The sequence below is a fragment of the Anomaloglossus baeobatrachus genome, chromosome 3 (assembly GCF_048569485.1).
Source record: "Anomaloglossus baeobatrachus isolate aAnoBae1 chromosome 3, aAnoBae1.hap1, whole genome shotgun sequence".
Lineage (NCBI taxonomy): Eukaryota > Metazoa > Chordata > Amphibia > Anura > Aromobatidae > Anomaloglossus > Anomaloglossus baeobatrachus.
Window position 1 is genome coordinate 663,812,616 of NC_134355.1, and position 20,224 is coordinate 663,832,839.

Genomic DNA, 20,224 nt, shown 5'->3' on the forward strand with positions numbered 1-20,224 from the left:
CACACGCACTTACCTGCCCTGCGACGTCGCTCTGGCCGGCGACCCGCCTCCTTCCTAAGGGGACAGGTCGTGCGGCATCACAGCGACGTCACACGACAGGCGGCCAATAGAAGCGGAAGGGCGGAGATGAGCGGGACGTAAACATCCCGCCCACCTCCTTCCTTCCGTATAGACGGTGGAGGCAGGTAAGGAGATGTTCCTCGCTCCTGCAGCTTCACACACAGCGATGTGTTCTGCCGCAGGAACGAGGAACAACATCGTATCTCCTATTGGTGCAACATTATGAAAATGACCGACGCTACACAGATCACCGATTTACGATGCTTTTGCGATCGTTTATCGGCGCATCTAGGCTTTACACGTTGCGACGTCGTTACCGGCGCCGGATGTGCGTCACTTTTGATTTGACCCCGACGATATCGTAGAGTAGCGATATCCCAGCGTGTAAAGTATCCCCTTAGTCTATATGCCCACAATGAGTTTTCAGTGAGTCTTACAGATTCTACAAACTGGATGGGATTCATAGAAATCTCCTACCCACTGTGCTTCTTTTTTACTCCCCACAAGCTGACCTGCGGTACGGGTTTCAAATCCGCAACATGTCAATTTCTTTTGCGGGTGCGCTGAGGTTCTCCCCACAGAGTTGCATTACTTATGAAAAACTGCAGATAAAAATTGTAAATACATATATAAGTGTATCAATAAACTTTTGTCAAAACCAAATAGCAAGAAGTATCAAAAACAAAGCAGCGGTGATTCTAGACACTACGAGCAGTATGAATAGAAGGGTAGTCAGACAAGCCGGGATAATTTCCAGGAAATAACGTATAGGGTTCAGGGAGCAGACAGAGACATGGTCAGGAAGAGGTCCGAGGTCAGAAGCCGAGATCAGAACACTAAACCAGACAGGAGCAAAGAGCAAACTGAGCAAACAGGAAATATGACTGGTGAAGCACAAGCAGAGCAAGTCCGGTAAAGAAAAAGAGCAATCGCCAGGAATGAGGAGCATCTGTGAAGACACCTCCGAAAACCATCTTGTTCCCTAGTGTTGAAAGACAACTTGTCAGCAAGTACACAAGACACATAGCAGTGCATTTTAGCAGAGTTGTGACAAAAGCATTACAAATGCAGCAGCTTTGTTTAAAACATGACATCTCCAAAAGATACCGTGGTCAAAAATTAGATTAAAACATGTGAAAAAGATCACACAAAGACCACACAAATATCCAATGAAAGAAAGAAAGCAACCTAATTTACATAATAAGTGCAGAAGTTCTGCAACATCAAAAACTCTCCAAAAGATCATCTTAAGGCCCCGTTACACGCAATGACGTATCTAACGATAAATTGCCGGGGTCACGGATTCCGTGATGCACATCCGGCATCGTTAGCAACGTCGTTGCGTGTGACACCAACGAGTGACTGTTAACAATTGGAAAATACTCACCAAATCGTCCATCGTTGACATGTTGTTCATTTTCAAAAAATCATTGATTGTTGAGTACGCAGGTTGTTCGTCGTTCCCGTGGCAGCACACATCGCTATGTGTGACACCTCGGGAATGATGAACTACAGCTTACCTGCGGCCACCGGTAATGAGGAAGGAAGGAGGTGGGCAGGATGTTACGGCTGCTCATCTCCGCCCCTCCGTTTCTATTGGGAGGCCACTTAGTGACGCCGCACAAACCGCCCCCTTAGAAAGGAGGCGGTTCGCCGGACACAGCTACGTCGCTAGGCAGGTAAGTCCATGTGACGGCTCTGAACAATATTGTGCGCCACGGGCAGCGATTTGCCCATGATGCACAACCGACGGGTGCGGGTACTCTCGCTAGCGATATCACTAGCGATATTACTGCGTGTGACGAGGAACATAGCCTCAAATAGGTTGACTGATCTAAATTGACAAGTCTGCAGTCCCTCTATGTAACGCTAGGTGACTGCAGACTTGTGATTCCTCACATCGCACACAATGTGCACTGTGAGGATTTTCTGGTAACAAAGCAGGGAATGGTGGTCACATGACCACTAGTATGCAATATGAATAACCCCCCGAAAAAACACAACTATACTGTTTCCAGCCCCACTCAAAACATTTAGATATCGTGTTTTTGTGGCCATATGACTGCTGTTCTGGACTCTAACACAGGAAAATCCTCACCGTGCCCAGTGTATGCGATGTGACGATTCACAAGTCTGCAGTCAATATGCACCCTTGATGTGACCATTCTTAAAATTGCAATAGAAACACTGTGTCATGACGCTCCCAGGCAGGGATGTGATGCTAGACACTAGTGTATTGGATAGAGTTGTAACTAGGTGGTGCTGTGAGCACGTGTGTGCTGCAAGAGCAGCGGGGAAGTCAAACAAGCCAAGGTCAGTACTAAGAGGACGCAACTATACACAGGGAGCAGACAAGAACAGAGTTGGTATCCAGGCCATAGGGTCAGGTAACTAGGAGAGCACGTAAAAGACACAAGGAGGCAAACAAGGCCATAGTCAGGAAGGAACAGGAGGTCAGGAGCCAGGTGGTAACATTGAGTCAAGGGGAACAGGCAGAGGAAAGTAAGGGGTCAGTCCACGGTCGAGCACCAAGATCAATCTACCAAACTAACTAGGAGCCAGGCACTACAGTAGCAAACCAGAAAATACGACTGGTGTCATTCCGGCCGACGCCGATCCCTAAAGAAGCCCAGCAATTACGCAAAATACAAAGCAGGTACGCCGAACCTTCCCTCCAACAAGAGAGTGACCAGCAGACAGCCCTTCTGACACCGAAAGGGTACCGGAAATGCTAGTGGGGAGTTTCCTATGGTGGACAGACAGACACCAGAACCACAGAAGGATAGAACAGAAAACCGCAATGCAGAAACCGAACCACAGGTCAGGACTATGACAGACTGATAGGAAAAATTGACACATGGACCTAAGACTAAAGGGTGCTTTACACGCTGCGACATCGCTAATGATATATCGTCGGGGTCACAGTGTTTGTGACGCACATCCAGCATCGTTAGCGACATCGCAGCGTGTGACAGCTAGGAATCAACGATTGCAAAAACGTCAAAAATAGTTGATTGTTGACACGTCGCTCCTTTTCATAATATCGTTCGTGGGGCTTGCCGCTGGTTGTTCATCGTTCCTGCGGTATCACACATCGCTATCTGTGACACCGCAGGAACGACGAACATCTCCTTACCTGCGTCCACCGGCAATGAGGAAGGAAGGAGGTGGACAGCATGTTCCGGCCGCTCATCTCCACCCCTCCTCTGCTATTGGGCGGACACTGCTATTGACACCGAACGCACCTCCCCCTTGAAGAAGGGATTGTTTGGTGGTCACAGCGACATCGCTGACCAGGTATGTGCATGTGACGCTGCAGTAGCGATATTGTTCGCTACGGCAGCGATCACCAAATGTCGCACGAAAGACGGGGCGGGTGCTATCACTCGCAACATCTCTAGCCATCGCTAGCGATGTCGCAGCGTGTAAAGCACCCTTTACACTGGCCAATTTTTCATCTACACTGTGTGCAGAATTATTAGGCAAATGAGTATTTTGATCACATGATACTTTTTATAGATGTTTTCCTACTTCAAGCTGTATAGTCTTGAGAGTCAACTACCAATTAAGTAAATCAGGTGATTTGCATCTCTGTAATGAGGAGGGGTGCGGTGTAATGGCATCAACACCGTATATAAGGTGTGCTTAATTATTAAGCAACTTCCTTTACTTTGACAAAATGGGTCAGAAGAGAGATTTGACAGGCTCTGAAAAGTCCAAAATTATGAGATGTCCTGCAAAGAAATGCAGCAGTCTTGAAATTGCCAACTTTTCAAGCGTGCTCACCGAACAATCATGCATTTCATGGAAAATAGCCAACAGGGTCGCAAGAAGCATGTTGGGCAAAAAAGGTGCAAAATAACTGCCCCTGCATTGAGGAAAATCAAGCATGAAGCTGCCAAGATGCCATTTGCCACCAGTTTGGTCATATTTCAGAGCTGCAACATTACTGGATTATCAAAAAGCACATGGTGGGCCATACTCAGCGACATGGTCAAAGTAAGGAAGGCTGATAAACGACCACCTTTGAACAAGAAACATAAGATAAAACGTCAAGACTGGGCCAAGAAATATCTTAAGACTGATTTTTCAAAGGTTTTATGGACTGAAGAAATGAGAGTGACTCTTGATGGGCCAGATGGATGGGTCAGAGAGAGGGCAGAGAGCTCCACTCTGACTCAGACGCCAGCAAGGTGGATGTGGGGTATTGGTATGGGCTGGTATCATCAAAGATGAACTTGTGGGACCTTTTCGGGTTGAAGATAGAGTGAAGCTCAACTCCCAGACCTACTGCCAGTTTCTGGAAGACAACTTTTTCAAGCAGTGGTACAGGAAGAAGTCAGTATCATTCAAGAAAAACATGATTTTCATGCAGGACAATGCTCCATCACATGCATTCAACTACTCCACAGCGTGGCTGGCCAGTAAAGGTCTAAAAGATGAAAAAATAATGACATAGCGCCCTTGTTCACCTGATTTGAACCCCATAGAGAACCTGTGGTCCCTCATAAAATGTGAGATCTACAGGGAGGGAAAACAGTACACCTCTCGGAACAGTGTCTGGAGGCTGTGGTGGCTGCTGCATGCAATGTAGATCGTAAACAGATCAAGTAATGACAGAATCTATAGATGGTCGGCTGCTGAGTGTCATCAGAAAGAAAGGTGGCTATATTGGTCACTAATTTTTTGTGGGGGTTTTTTTGCATGTCCGAAATTTTTATTTCTACATTTTGTGCAGTTATATTGGTTTACCTGGTGAAAATACATAAGTGAGATGGGAATAGATTTGGTTTTTATTAAGTTGCCTAATAATTCTGCACAGTAATAGTTACCTGCACAAACAGATATCCTCCTAAAATAGCCAAATCTAAAAAAAAAAACACTCCAACTTCCAAAAATATTAAGCTTTGATATTTGTGAGTCTTTTGGGTTGATTGAGAACATAATTGTTGATCAATAATAAAAAAAATCCTCTAAAATACAACTTGCTTAATAATTCTGCACATGGTGTATGTGAAATAAATGGACATCTGGATGTGGCCGCAAGTTGGTGCATACATCCATTAAGTAGGGACTAACTCATGTTGGAATATGCAGCTCTACTTGAAGTCTGCCAGCCTGAGCCAATTCATAGACTTATAAGAAATAGTCAGCTAAGCATAGAGGACCTGGCAATCGGGCTGTTCTTTCTTATATGAGCACAGTCTATGCTTAACAGTTGTGTGAAACCGGCCACAAAGTTGAAAAAAACTAATACAAAAGGGATAATGAATAGGGATGATCGAATAGTTCGATTATTCGACTTTGCGAATATTTTCCGGATACCTCGCCGCTATTTGACTATTCGCGAATATTCAATGCGCAATTTAAGTGTATAGGAAACCCGAATAACAACTATTTGGAACTATTCGGGCTTCCCATAGACTTACATTGCGTATCGAACAGTCGAATAGTGGCGAGATTTTCAGAAAATATTCGCGAAGCCGAATAATCGAAGAATTTGATCATCCCTAATAATGAACCTATTCTACCCATCGAATCCCCAGAACTACACTAATCCTCCAGTGGTCCACACCAGGGCAGAACAATCGCGGTCGTAGGGGTCGCCACTGCCACCAGGCCCAGGGTTCAGGGGGCCCAAGGAAGTCAGCACTTGCATCAGATGGATGTACGTCCAAGTATGCAGATCCAGCTGAAATATATTGCAGCACTGACCGTCTGGTCCCTGCAGATTGCCGCGTCACCGGAGGCAGCAGCCGGCTCTGGAGCTCACACATGTCCCGGCTACTTAAGCAATTGTAAATTCTCTTCTCTCCATGCCCATAATCCCGTCCACCTCTTTCCACTGAAGCCCGTGCTGAGAGGTGGGTAACCTTATGGGCACAGTGATCACCCAGCCGCTGGCTTTGTGCATCTGCTGGCGATGGATCCCCCACTGGGCCCTGGACAGTCTCTCCTCCATCATACAGCACATATGCTGCATATTTCATCCATCAGAAGAGGGAGAAATGCTGAGAATTGCCTCCTCTGCAGCAATAAATCCTCTGCACTGCTCTGGACCTTCACGTGTGTAAGCCCTGCCCACCAGCAGTAATCCCCGCCCACTACCACAGAGCTGCTGTTTAGTCTCAGGCCTGTGCAGGGAGTGCTGCAGAAATATGAGAGTGTGCCGCCCTGGCAAAACCAGGGTGACACAGAGGTCTGCATACATCTTTATGGTGCAGAGCTTACTCTCCCTTGGGGAGTTTCCCACACCAATACGCACCAGCCAATCAGGCCCCACTCCCCCCCTCCTCCGAAAACCGCTAGGGGGAGAGAGGCGTTTGGGGAGAGCAGAGTGTTGTTTCAGTCAGTCTGCAAGAGGAGAGAGGTCTGGAAGCAGCCCCTGCGTGGGGCTAGGAGAAGTGGCAGTGAGGGCCTCAGGAATAGGCCAGCCGCTTCCTGTATACGGAGCAGACACAGACACAGACACCAGGCAGGAGAAAAACACCCGAATTACACACAGGTGTGGGACCCGTCCTCAGAGCAGCCGTGGGCACCAGTTACCAGCAACTTGGTTAATTCTTGGACTCGTGTCAGTTATTGCCTTATACTGTGAGTACTCCTGCACCACCCGGTCCAAGCCGTGGACTGCACCCGTTACTCCCCAATCCATCAACACCCTACGCGTGGAGGGAAAATCACCAACTTACTGCCCATTACCATCCCCGGGATCCTGTGACCGGCAGCGGCGGTGCTCCATTACCTCACTGCACACCACAGGTGGCGTCACGGAACATAGACTACCAAATCTCCCCTGTATATAATCCCCTTTTTGCTGTGGAGCCTGGGATCACAGACCGGGTCACGCCACTGTGATACCTTCTGAAGCGACCCCTTGGCCCGGATCTGAGTACCTCCTATTCCTGGGTGACACAAGAGACTTCTGAGGAGATTGTATCCCTCTCCCTTGCACTGCCATTGCTCTGTAGTCGGCAGTAGTAGGAGGGGGAGGCTCCAGAGGACACAATGTGACCTGAAGTGAGTACTGGAGCTCCCTGAATGATGAATCTAACCCCACTACCCTCTTATATCCACCTATTTGCCCTCTCAGCTGCACTCTCTTTCACCCCTTCCCCCACTTCCCTCTTCTGTCCTATTTACCTCTCACAGCTGAACTCTCCTGCCAATGTGGGAGGCGGGGGCCAGCTTCCCCGTCGCAGGGGCTGCTCGGGCAGATCGCGCTCGGATCTGGTGCCTTCTCCTCGGTGGCTCGAGTGGGCCCGGACTCGGGGCTCGAACAGTGCTCCTCGCCCACGAGTGAAAAGGGGAGGAATTTGGGGATTTGTATAGAGTTCGTGATGCCACCCACGGGTTGTGGTGATGGTGGGCACCATCGCTGCTGGTGACGGGGTTCCCGGGAGCGATGGTGGGGAGCAGCTAGGTGTTGAGCCCTCTGTGGGTAGGGGCGGTTGGTCCCGGGGCCCGGTAGGAGGTTGGATTCCCGTAGGATGAGGTGCAGGGTTGCGATGCATCTCGGCGTGGTGCCGGATGGCACTGGTGTACTCACTCAGACACAGATGGACAGAGTCTCTGGTAAACCAAATGGCTGGATGGACGGGGCCCGCAGCCGGCTGCAGTGTTCTCCCTGGATGGGTTGATGGTGGCTGTCGTTTCCCTGCACCTGTGTTTTGTGTCTTGACTCCAATGCCTGGGCACCGGGAGTCCGCTCCCTGACGTATACGTGCCGGAGGAGCCCGTTTGCCCGCAGACGCTGGCCCTTTTGATCTCTGGCCCTTGACGGTGGCACTTATCCGGAACGGTTGGGCTTTTGCCTTCAATCGGGACTTGGGTGGGAATGAACCCCTGAGGTCCAGACCGCAATCAGAAAATTTGACTAGAGGTTGGCTTTAAGCCTAGTCGGGGTTTGAGTACCCTGCCTTGTGCTTGGCTCCAATAGGCTCCCCGGTTCGGTACCAGCGGGCCACCGCCCGACCCCGGTCCTACGGTTCCGCTGACCTTCGCCAACTACTGCAGACGGCCACCACCATCTGCCGACCTTGCTGGAAGTGCCTGGGCTCCAACCCAGACACCAACAATTTTCACTCCTCACTCCCTCCTGCCCACAACTGGACTGACTACTGTATTTTTCCCACCTCCAGCCTGTGAACTCCTCGGTGGGTGTGGCTAACCGCCTTGCTCCACCCCACCTGGTGTGGACATCAACCCTGGAGGGTGGCAACAAGGGTTTCATGTGTGACTGGTGGGACCTGTCCTGGGAAGGGGGGGTGAATGGTGTTGTGTAGTGACCTGTGACCCCTGGGGTCCAGGGCATCACACCTACCTCCCCCAGAACTGCACTGTCCTGCCCCCCTCCTCCACAGCTGCACTCTCCTGCCCCCTTCCCCAGAGCTGCACTCTCTTGCACCTTCCCCCACTGCCCTGTAACTGATGATATGCCTCACCGCTGTCCTGTGATGGTCGCCGCATCTCCTCAGCTTCATGGTTTGCTGTCAGACATCCAACTTTCATATTTCTTTGTATATACAGTGTATACAAAAGGCTCACATATACAGTATATAAAAAGCTGTCTGCATTTGTGTGAATGTCTACACGTGTGGCATTGTTAAAATTCAGATACTAAAAATGCAGAATTAATACTAAAAGGGCCAAAAAAACCCTCTTAATAATACCAAAACGGGTGTACCATTAAAAAAAAACTACAATTTTTACATGGAACATGAATACATTTATGTTATTTATAGCACAAATAAAGTGTACAGCTTAAAAAAAATGGATAGGGCAATATACCAGGATAGGGGACAAAAATACAAGCATGAGATGGGAAAGCTGAGTGCTGAGAGAAAAAGGCTCTTTCCTTCAGCACCCAGCTTTGCCATGCTCAAATATTCCTCAGGACCCAGATTTCATATATTCTGATATCCATCTTGTTCTCAGCTCTGATGTTGGGGGCTGCATCACCCACCCATACTTTGCTATACATCTGTCTCTTAGCACTCAACTTTCCCATGTTTTGCTATACATTTTTCCTTCAGCACCCAGCTTTCCCATGCTCTGATATCAAGGGAAAGCTTGGTGCTGAGGGAAAGTTGTATAGCAGAGCATTGGAAACCTGGGTGCTGAGGACAAGATGGATATCAGTACATGGAAAGCTGGGTACTGAGGACAAGATGGATATCAGTACATGGAAAGCTGGGTACTGAGGGAAAAAGAGATATCGAAACATGGGAAAGCGGGGTACTGAGGGAAAGAGCCAAGTGTCAGCGTAATCATCCTGTACCCCGAGGGGGGGTCCCGGTCCAAATTTTGCACCAGGGTCATTGAATTCTAGTTACGCCACTGGTTTACACCAATAATGATGCGACTTACAATTAAATGACCCAGCAGCCAATCACTGGTTTCATGTGATGCCTGCATATTAGGTACGAGGTTTGTGGCGTCAGTGATTGACTACAGCGGTTACGATGATGCATGTGATGTTGCTTCTGTTGTGACACATGGTTACATTTTAACATTAGAGAGTGTACGTACCATCCCAATTTGGGTACACCTTCTCGTGATGGGATAGCTTAACTATTTTATGATCAAAAATAATGTTTCTAAGTACTCTGTTATTTATTTATATGCTCTGTTGCTTTTTCATACTTACAGAAGGTATATATCATCATTATTCATATTTTTGGTGTTTTCTGAATGTAAGGCTGCTTTCACATATCAGTTTTTCACCATCAGGCACAATCCGGCAAATTGCGAATAAAATGGATCCGGTTTCGGATCTGTTTTTTTCCCCATAGACTTGTATTAGCACCGGATTGTGCCGGATGGCCTTGGGTTGCATGCGCCGTCTGCTGGATCCAGCAAAATTTCTTCATCCGGCTGCCAGAAATGACACAGCATGGACCCCTTTTTGACAACAGCAAAAAATCGGACGACGACGGATCCGGCGGCGTCCGGTATGGTGTATAATGGAAGCCTATGGGCGCCGGAAGCGTAGTCATCCAGCATATGTCGGAATCCAGCGACGGATCCGGTTTGTTACACTGAGCATGCTCAGTATCACAACGGATCCATCAAAAAACGGAAGGAACGCATGGAAAAAACTGATGCGATGGATTTTTTTTTTTCGCTGGATCCGTCGCAGCAGTTTTTCCTCCGGATTGTGCCTGTCGGCAAAATTCAGATGTGTGAAAGTAGTAGTTATACGCTACGATTTATCTGACGATATGTCATCGGGGTCACGGATTCCGTGATGCACATCCGGCATCGTTAGCAACGTTGTTGCGTGTGACACCTACGAGCGACTCTGAACGATCACAAATAGGTTGAAAATCGTTGATCGTTGACACGTGGTTCACTTTCAAAATATTGTTCGTTGTTTGGAACGCATCAGACATATTGGTACGTTTGACGCCCTGCCAACGACGAACAACATCCACACGACCGCCTTGGTCAAACAATATATCGCTGAACGAGTTTTCGTCGCTTGTGCGATCGTTACGTGTGACCACTAATAAACGACCTATGAGCGATCTCGGCAAATCATAACAACGATCTGGGCGTGTCACATCGCTAACGAGATTGTCAGATAAATCGTAGCGTGTAACGCCGCCTTAACAACAGAGTGCTATTAATGAATAAAAAAAAATAAAAAAAAACAAATTAGTACATAAGTTAGTCATTGAATTAAAGGTTTAAAGAGAGCAAAAAGTAATATTTAAGCTCTGCCCTGTGGCTCTGCACTAAATATAATAGTCTATCGGTGGAGTGTTCCTTTAAGTGTAGCAATAGTAGGGTAACTGGTCATTACTATGACAAGGGGAAGCCTCTATTTGCTTTTCAAGTATACATATTATAAAATCTTCACCTTTCCTCTACCCAATGCAATTACAGATATCTCCTGTCACCTTTCATCTGGAACAGAATATTGGCTCACCTTTTACCTGTTAATTTGTATTACACAATTTGCCTTGCAGCCAACATTCTCCTCACACAATCCTCCACCCTTCACTCCTCCCTCCTGTGGACTCAACCAGATTCCCGCTGAACTGTCACTTTCTACACCGCGCCGCCAATAAAAAAATTCAAGGCTGAGTTAAATAGATTAAAGAGGTTTGTCCACCTTGTAAAGTGAATTCCTATTACAAGGGACTTTAAGAAGTAATCATACCACATGAACTGTTCCACATTTTTTTTACATTATACCAAAAATTTAAATGTGTTTTATTGTAATTTTATGTGATATACCAACACCAAGAAGCAAGTGTGCCGCCCCCGTGGAAGCAGTCGAGCTGCTCGGATCCGGGTTCGCTGTGGCTCGAAGGTCTCCGGACCCGGGGGTCGTGCGGCTACTCAAATGTAAGGGGTATATGTACAGCGCAGTTGTTATATAGTTCGTGACGCCACCCGTGGTGCATGGCAATTTGGGAAGTACCACAGCTGCCGTTGGGAGTACCCAGGGCGATGAAGTGGGGCAGCAAGGCGCCGCAACCCTCCACAGGTAGGGGGATGCCGCGGACTCGGTGGGGTGCAGAGGTCTCCCCCGTACTCACTCTGTTCATAAGCAGACGCTGACAACCGGGTAAACCAATTCTCTGGGTACCGCTCCCGCTGAGGGGAGCGCGTCCGGGTCCAGTCCCCAATAGTGTTGCCTGGTGATCTGTGACCTGCCTCCTGGCACTAAGTTTGACTTCAGCTGGGTGGCCCAGTAGTATGGAACTAGCCAAGCCCAGCTCCCCACTATGGCTAAGAGTGGGAGCTTGCTCTCAGGGCTCACGCTTGGGATTTTCTGGACCGTTTTGGATTGGAAAGTCCTATCCACCTCGTTGCGCTAATGCCCCGATTCTGGAGCGGGTTGGAACAGATCATAAAGGCTCCGTTCTCCTCAGGTGAATTGTTGGGTTGGCTGAAGCTACTCCCCGACCTAGGGTCTGTGTACGCCGTCATGCCTTTGGTCCCTGACCGGTGACAGTGCAAAGCTGCTTGCTGTCCTCCTCAACAGATCCAGGCACATTGCCACAATCCCCTGCGACTGGGGGTCCAACTCCTCTAGGCCCAGACCACCATCTGCAACCTAGACAGTTCGTCCAGGAGCCGCCGCTCCTGACCTCCTCTGAGCTCTTCACAGCTCGAGGGCTACTTCTCAACTCTCTCTCCACTCACAGACTGACTACACTCCTCACCTCCCCTCCCTGACCCCCCCAGGTGGGCAACTCTATTCCACTGAAGCCGTCCACTGTTGTGTCTGGTGAGTGTGGTGCAGGGTGCATCTAGGATTTGATTTTCTGTTGAAGGCAACACCATTAGCTAGAGACCCAGAACCAAGAGGGAAGTGGAATACTGCACATAAGAGCAGCTTGTGCAGTACCCTGTGATGACCTGATAGTCCAGGGGCGTCACACAAGTATTTGTGATGAGTAAAAGAAATGATGTATGGTTTTCTAAATGTTTTAAAATATTTTGTAAATCTGCAAATTGTGATGTAAATTTATATTGCCTCCAGAAGTCACTAATTAGTAAATGAATTCCACTTGTGTGTAATGTCTTCTCATTATAACTACAGATGTTCTGTGAAGGCCTCAGAGCTTTGTGAGAGCATTAGGGATCAAGCAGGATAATAAAAACCAAAAAACACACCAGACAGGTATCATAGTATCATAGTTTTTAAGGTTGAAGGGAGACTCTAAGGGGCACTTTGCACACTGCGACATCGCAGGTGCGATGTCGGTGGGGTCAAATTGAAAATGACGCACTTCCGGCATCGCATGCGACATCGCAGTGTGTAAAGGCTGGATGATACGATTAACGAGCGCAAAAGCGTCGTAATCGTATCATCGGTGCAGCGTCGGCGTAATCCATGATTACGCTGACGCGATGGTCCGATGTTGTTCCTCGCTCCTGCGGCATCACACATCGCTGTGTGTGAAGTCGCAGGAGCGAGGAACGTCTCCTACCGGCCTCACTGCGGCTTCCGTAGGATATGCGGAAGGAAGGAGGTGGGCAGGATGTTTACATCCTGCTCATCTCCGCCCCTCCGCTCTGATTGGCTGCCTGCCGTGTGACGTCGCAGTGACGCCGCACGACCCGCCCCCTTAACAAGGAGGCGGGTCGCCGGCCACAGGGACGTCGCAGGGCAGGTGAGTGTGTGTGTGAAGCTGGCGTAGCGATAACTTTCGCTACGCCAGCTATCACCACATATCGCTGCTGCGACGGGGGCGGGCACTATCGCACTCGGCATCGCAGCATCGGGCTGCGATGTCGTAGTGTGCAAAGCCCGCCTAAGTCCATCTAGTTCAATCCGTAGCCTAACATGTTGATCCAGAGGAAGGCAAAAAAACCCCAATGTGGCAAACAAGTTCCAATGGGGAAAAAATTTCCTTCCTGACTCCACATCCGGCAATCAGACTAGTTCCCTGGATCAATACCCTGTCATAAAATCTAATATACATAACTGGTAATATTACATTTTTCAAGAAAGGCATCCAGGCTCTGCTTAAATGTCAGTAGTGAATCACTCATTACAACATCATGCGGCAGAGAGTTCCATAGTCTCACTGCTCGTACAGTAAAGAATCCTCGTCTGTGATTATGATTAAACCTTCTTTCCTCAAGACGTAGCGGATGCCCCCGTGTTCCAGTCGCAGGCCTAGGTGTAAAAAGATCTTTGGAAAGGTCTCTGTACTGTCCCCTCATATATTTATACATTGTGATTAGATCCCCCCTAAGCCTTCGTTTTTCCAGACTAAATAACCCCAAGTTTAATAACCTGTGTTGGTATTGCAGCCCACCCATTCCTCTAATAATCTTGGTCGCTCTTCTCTGCACCCTCTCCAGTTCAGCTATGTCCTTCTTATATATCGGTGACCAGAATTGTACACAGTATTCTAAGTGCGGTCGCACTAGTGACTTGTACAGAGGTAGAACTATATTTTTTTCATGAACACTTATACCTCTTGTAATACATCCCACTATTTTATTAGCCCTGACAGCAGCTGCCTGACACTGTCCACTAAAGTGAAGTTTACCATCCACCCATACACCCAAGTCTTTTTCTGTGTCTGTTTTACCCAATGTTCTACAATTAAGTACATAATCATAAATGTTATTTCCTCTACCCAAGTGCATGACCTTACATTTATCTAAATTAAACTTCAATTGCCACTTCTCAGCCCAATCCTCCAATTTACATAAATCTCCCTGTAATATAAAATTATCCTCCTCTGTATTGATTACCCTGCAGAGTTTAGTATCATCTGCAAATATTGAAATGCTACTCCGCAAAAGAAGCGGGCCCAATACTGACCCCTGTGGTACCCCACTATGAACTGAGACCCAGTCCGAGTACGTACCATTAATAACCACTTTTTGTTTCCTATCACTGAGCCAGTTTTTAACCCAGTTACACATATTTTCCCCTATCCCCATTATTCTCATTTTATGTACCAACCTTTTGTGTGGCACCGTGTCAAAAGCTTTTGAAAAGTCCATATACACAACATCCACTGCATTTCCCTGGTCCAGACTTGAACTTACCTCTTCATAGAAGCTGATCAAATTAGTTTGACAGGATCGATCCCTCATAAACCCATGTTGATACTCTGTCATAAGGTTATTTTTCTTGAGATACTCCAGTAAAGCATCTCTCAAGAACCCCTCAAGGATTTTACCAACCGTAGAGGTTAAACTTACCGGCCTATAATTTCCCGGCTCAGTTTTTGTCGCCTTTTTGAATATTGGCACCACATTTGCTATGCGCCAGTCCTGCGGTACCGACCCTGTTATTAAGGAATCTGAGAAGATTAAAAATAATGGTCTATCTATCACAGAACTCAATTCCTGTAGTACTCTGGGGTGTATGCCATCCGGGCCCGGAGATTTGTCAACCTTAGTGATTTCGAGGCGGCGGCGTACTTCCTGCTGGGTTAGGCAGGTAATATTCAAGGGTGAATTTATGGTATCACTGGTCATGTCATCTGCCATGGCATTTTCTTGCATAAAAACCGTAGAAAAAAAGTCATTCAGCAGGTTGGCTTTACTCTCATCCCCTTCCACCATTTCACCAAGACTATTTTTAAGGGGGCCAACACTATCACTTTTCAGTTTTTTACTGTTTATGTAGTTAAAGAATATTTTAGGATTATTTTTACTTTCTCTCGCAATGAGTCTCTCTGTCTCAAACTTAGCTAACTTAATTTGCTTATTACATATTTTATTTAATTTTCTATAATTATATAATGCCTCATCACTACCTACCCTCTTTAATTCTTTTAAGGCTTTCTGTTTTTCTTTTATTGCTTCCCTTACAGCTCTATTTAGCCATAGGGGTTTCCTCCTATTTCTAGCATGTTTGTTCCCATAGGGTATATTTTCTGCACAAGCCCTATTCAGGATGCTCATAAAAGTCTCCCATTTGCTTTGTGTACTTTTATTACTTAGTACATCATCCCAGTTTATTGCACTAAGATCATCTCTCAACCGTTTAAAATTTGCTTTCCTGAAGTTTAGTGTCCTTGTAGCCCCTCTACTAGACATCTTACTAAAGAATACATGAAAACTTATTATTTTGTGATCATTTTTCCCCAAGTAACCCCCAACTTGTATATTTGATATGCGGTCTGGCCTATTGGTTAGTACAAGGTCTAGTATTGCTCCCCCTCTTGTGGGGTCCTGTACCATTTGTGAAAGGTAATTATCTTTCATTGTTATCAAAAATCTATTTCCTTTGCTGGAACTGCAAGTTTCTGTTCCCCAATTTATATCAGGATAGTTAAAGTCCCCCATAATAATTACCTCTCCGAGACTCGCTGCTTTATCAATTTGCTTTATGAGGAGATTCTCTACCTCTTCCATAATATTCGGCGTTTTATAACACACCCCTATCAGTATTTTATTATTCATTCTACCCCCCCTTATCTCCACCCATAGGGACTCTACATTCTCAGTACCCTCACATATGTTGTCACGCAGGATGGGTTTTAAGGATGATTTTACATATAGACACACACCTCCCCCTCGCTTATTTGTACGGTCATTCCTGAATAGGCTATAACCCTGTAAATTAACAGCCCAGTCATAGCTCTCATCCAGCCATGTCTCTGATATCCCCACTATATCATAATTTTCTTCCAACAATATTAATTCTAATTCCTCCACCTTATTTGTGAGGCTTCGGGCATTAGTGTACACGCACGTTACGTATGACTCTGTACCTCTATTCCTGCTTACTGTATTAACTGTCCTAACCCTTCCCCCCGTACCACCCCCAATTTCATTACTTATGCCCTGGTCACTATCTGCACTACATTCCCCTTCTATAAAGTGAATACCCTCGCCCCCCATTCCTAGTTTAAACACTCCTCCAACCTTCTAGCCATTTTCTGCCCCAGCAGAGCTGCACCTTCCCCATTAAGATGCAGCCCATCCCTAGCATAGAATCTGTAGCCAACTGAAAAGTTGGCCCAATTCTCCAGGAACCCAAAACCCTCTTTCCTACACCAATTCCTGAGCCACCTGTTAACCTCCCTGATCTCTCTTTGCCTCTCTGGTGTGGCTCGTGGCACAGGTAGTATTTCCGAAAATACCACCTTTGAGGTCCATGCTTTAAGCTTACAACCTAATTCCCTGAAATCATCTTTAAGGACCTTCCACCTACCTCTAACTTTGTCATTTGTGCCAATGTGTACAATGACCGCTGGGTCCTCCCCAGCCCCTCCCAGTAATCTGTCAACCCGATCAGCGATGTGCCGAACTCAAGCGCCAGGAAGACAACACACTGTTCGGCGATCCCTGTCTTTGTGACAGATTGCCCTATCTGTCTCCCTAATAATTGAGTCCCCCACTACCAGTACCTGTCTTGCCTGCCCTGCACTCCTATTCCCCCCCTTACTGGAGCAGACACTCCTCTGGCGTTCAGAGGTCATGCCTTGCTGCAGCAATGCTACCCCTGTAATGACATCCCCCTCATCTGCCAAGTTTGCAAACCTATTGGGGTGTGTCAGTTCATGACTAGCCTTCCTAGCACTTTTCCCTTTACCCCCCTTTCTAACTGTCACCCAGCTACCTACCTCACCGTCCTGCCGCTCCCTACTATGATCCTCCCCCACATCTGACCCAGCAAGCTGCTGCTCAGTGAGCAGCACACTCCTTTCCATATTGCTAATGCATCTCAGAGTTGCCAGCTGCTCATTTAGATCCAGTATCTGGGCTTCCAAATGTGCAACTTGCTCACATCTCGAACAACAGTATGCACCCTCGAACGGCTTTTCAAGGACTGCATACATGAGACAAGATGTACACTGGATCGCATTAGCAATAGTGGAGCACATTTTCTAATGGGGATAGCACTAAACAAATGTTAAGTAATTAAACAACTAAATACAAACAATTCTACTCACACTTACTTTTGCTCAGACTTTGCTCACTTACGGTCACAATGAAGAAGACAGGCTAAAATTCGCGCGAACCGCTAGGCGCGCGGTTTTCAGAAGTCTTCCTTCCGGCTGTAACGGCCAAAACCCGGTTCTCCTTGAGCTCGCGGTGACTCTTCACTTATCCCAGAAGGCACTGGGAATATGCAAATTATCCTCGCAAGACTCCTTCCCTGGCTTTCAGAAGTCTTCCTTCCGGCTGTAACGGCCAAAACCCGGTTCTCCTTGAGCTCGCGGTGACTCTTCACTTATCCCAGAAGGCACTGGGAATATGCAAATTATCCTCGAAAGACTCCTTCCCTGGCTTTCAGAAGTCTTCCTTCCGGCTGTAACGGCCAAAACCCGGTTCTCCTTGAGCTCGCGGTGACTCTTCACTTATCCCAGAAGGAACTGGGAATATGCAAATTATCCTCGCAAGACTCCTTCCCTGGCTTTCAGAAGTCTTCCTTCCGGCTGTAACGGCCAAAACCCGGTTCTCCTTGAGCTCGCGGTGACTCTTCACTTATCCCAGAAGGCACTGGGAATATGCAAATTATCCTCGCAAGACTCCTTCCCTGGCTTTCAGAAGTCTTCCTTCCAGCCGTAACGGCCAAAACCCGGTTCTCCTTGAGCTCGCGGTGACTCTTCACTTATCCCAGAAGGCACTGGGAATATGCAAATTATCCTCGCAAGACTCCTTCCCTGGCTTTCAGAAGTCTTCCTTCCGGCTGTAACGGCCAAAACCCGGTTCTCCTTGAGCTCGCGGTGACTCTTCACTTATCCCAGAAGGAACTGGGAATATGCAAATTATCCTCGCAAGACTCCTTCCCTGGCTTAGGTCAGAGAGATAAAGTTGTGGAGAAAAGTAAAGCAAGGTTAGGTTATAAAAAAATAGCTCATGTTCTGAGCATCTCACAGAGCATTGATCAATCCATCATCCAAAAATGAAAGGAGTGTGGCCCAATTGCAAACGTAGCTAGACATGATTGTCCACCTAAAATGACAAACCAAAGAAGCAGAGCATTAATTAGAGAAGCAGCCTATGGTCACTCTGAAGGAGCTGCAAAAGATCCATAGCTCAGGAGTCAGGAGAGAGAATCTTTTCACAGGCCAACTATTAGTGGTTTGCCCCACAAATAGTCTACAAATCTGGCCCTTATGGAAGAGTGGCAGGTAGAAGGCCATTTTTGAAAGTAAACCACAAGGAGTCCCATTTGCAGATTGCAAAAAGCCATATAGGGGACATAGTGGGCACGGGGAAGATGGTGCTTTGGTCAAATGCGAACAAAGTAGACCTTTCTGGGCCAAGTACAAACATTATGTGTGATGGAAGACTAACACTGCATATTACTCTGAAAACACTATCCCCACCATATATGGTAGTGGCAGGATCATGCTGTATGGAGGCTTTTCTTCAGCAGGGGCAGGGAAGCAGGGCAGAGTTCATGAAATTATGGTGGGACCTAACACAGGGCAGTGGTGGAGGAAAACCATTGAGAATATGTGAAAAGACTTGAAAAGTTGTATTCACAGATGCCTCCGTTCAATCTAACTGAGTTATGCCGGCGTCACACGGGACGATAAATCGTGCGATCGCATAAGCGATCGCACCCGCCCCCGTCGTTTGTACGTCACGGGCAATTTGTCGTTTACCCCTGTCACACGTACTTACCTGCTGGACGACCTCACTGTGGGTGGCGAACATCCTCTTCCTGAAGGGGGAGGGACGTTTGGCGTCACAGCGACGTCACACAGCCGCTGGCCAATAGAAGCGGAGGGGCGGAGATGGGCGGGACGTAACATCCCGCCCACCTCCTTCCTTCTGCAATGCTGGCGGGACGCAGGTAAGCTGTGTTCATCGTTACAGAGGTGTCACACGGAGCGATGTGTGCTGCCACGGGAACGATGAAGAATCGGAGCACAGAAGGAGGACCGACATTTTGAAAATGAACGACGTGTCAACAAGCAACAATAAGGTGAGTATTTTTGCTTGTTCACAGTCGTTCGGAGGTGTCACACGCTACGATATGTCTAACGATGCCGGATGTGCGTCCCTAACGACTAGTGATGAGCGAATACCAAAAAGCTCGGGTGCTTGAGGCTCGGGCCGAGCATCCCAAGATACTCGTGTACTCGGCCCGAGCACCGAGCCCAATGTTATCCTATGGGAGACCCGAGTATTTTTATGAAATAACCCCCGGCAGCATGTAGAAACCTTAAAAATGTCACAAAAGTCTTAGAAGAGTGCTCAAATGACATGGAAACAGCATGGGTAAGACCCCTTGAAGCATTTATCACTCAAAAGTCACAGCTGTGAACAATTTTGTCCGAGTTTTACGCCATTTTTATGGACTCACCAGAAAACCTTCCAAAATGACACCAAAATGAATTTTCATGGCGGAAATGTTAAGGGCACATACCCAATAGTGAGATAGAGCTGGTGTATGTTACTTTTTGAGATCACATGAAAGATTTTACGTGAAAACATTGTGTGGCACTCCGATGTCCAAAACGCACGTTTTGTGCTTTTTACTAGCGATGTCGGTCATTTTTTTTTTTCATTCTATCTCCCTCAATCCATCGGTCGGTCTCTCTGTCTGTCTGTCGGTCTCTCTCTGTCTTGTTTGTCCCCCTCTCACAGTCTGTCGGTCAGTCTCCCCCCTCTCTCATACTTACCGTTCCCCGATCACTGCCGCGGCGCTGCACAGCTGTTCACTAAACTCCGGCGGCTTTTCCTCTTTTGAAAAAGCCGGCCGCTCATT